The sequence below is a fragment of the Neofelis nebulosa genome, chromosome 5 (assembly GCF_028018385.1).
Source record: "Neofelis nebulosa isolate mNeoNeb1 chromosome 5, mNeoNeb1.pri, whole genome shotgun sequence".
In the NCBI taxonomy this organism is placed as follows: domain Eukaryota; kingdom Metazoa; phylum Chordata; class Mammalia; order Carnivora; family Felidae; genus Neofelis; species Neofelis nebulosa.
Window position 1 is genome coordinate 63,107,701 of NC_080786.1, and position 1,191 is coordinate 63,108,891.

Below are 1,191 nucleotides of genomic sequence, written 5' to 3' on the forward strand. Positions count from 1 at the left end.
GTTTTGGAGTAATTTATTTCACAGCAATAGATAACTAAAACAAAAAAATAAAGTGCATTGTACAACATGTATAGGCTGGTACCCACATTCACTTTTTGGTTTAAAGGTGGGTTTTTGAAGTTATTTCCCTACAAGCCAGGCTAACATCATCAAGCTTTGCTCTCTTTCACTTTTAATCTGAAAACAGCAAGGGGTTTTTGCCAACATAAAATTATATTGTACTTTCAAATGTCCTTGTGGATTTGCTAATTTACTTTCTATGGAGAGAGAAAGAGAGACAGAGAGAGACTGAGGAGGGAGAGAAGGAGAAAAAGAGGAATAATCCGGGAAAATTTCAAAATTTTACGAAGTTTTGTCACATGCCCTTTCAACTGTTACAATTCTCAGCATAGAGAAGTTTCACAAGATACCAAATGTGAGTTAACAGATGTTATGGTGGGGGATAAAAAGGAAAGTTTAATTAATATTTTTAGTGGGAAAAGGATCATGTGGTTCAATCCATATGACAGTTTTAAATTTCTTATCCCTGCTAAATGAGTCAATCGAGTTGGTAACTGATTCACTTGAACACATGTGTCTCAAAATCTCACTAAGGAAAGTGTTCTGACATGACTTCCTGGCATATACTATCACCAAAAAAAGCACTGTGCTTAATCTTAGATCCATGCATAAAAAAGCAGAGGATGTAGGTGAAGGAGGGTCCTCAGTTCCCTGCACTCTTCCGGTGGAAGGGGGGGTGGCAGGGAAGGAGGCTGGAGTTGGTTGTGCACACTAAGGTTACTTTCTTTCCAGATGAATAACTCCGGGGTACTTTTTAACAACAAACCCGCTTTAGAGACAGAAATGGTATTGGGGAATGAACATTTCACCCACATTATCATATAGAAATAGTGTTTACCTTTTCTGCAAATACTACTTTAGTCTTGAGCATACTCTGTACCCTTTGTGAGAATAGAAGAAAGGACAGCAACAAAAAGAACTCTCTCCTATGTTTGAAAACCAATCACAATGAAACTGTGTTGGCTAATTAGGATCTTCAACTTACGAAATATTCTGTGTAGACAGACTGAATAAACATCCACACAATGGAGCGCTATGCAACTGTTTCTATAATGGAAGTATTTATTACAGCTCTTAAAAAGCAAAAATAGAATTTGCATATCATCATTTTGCACCCCTAAAAAATAAAGA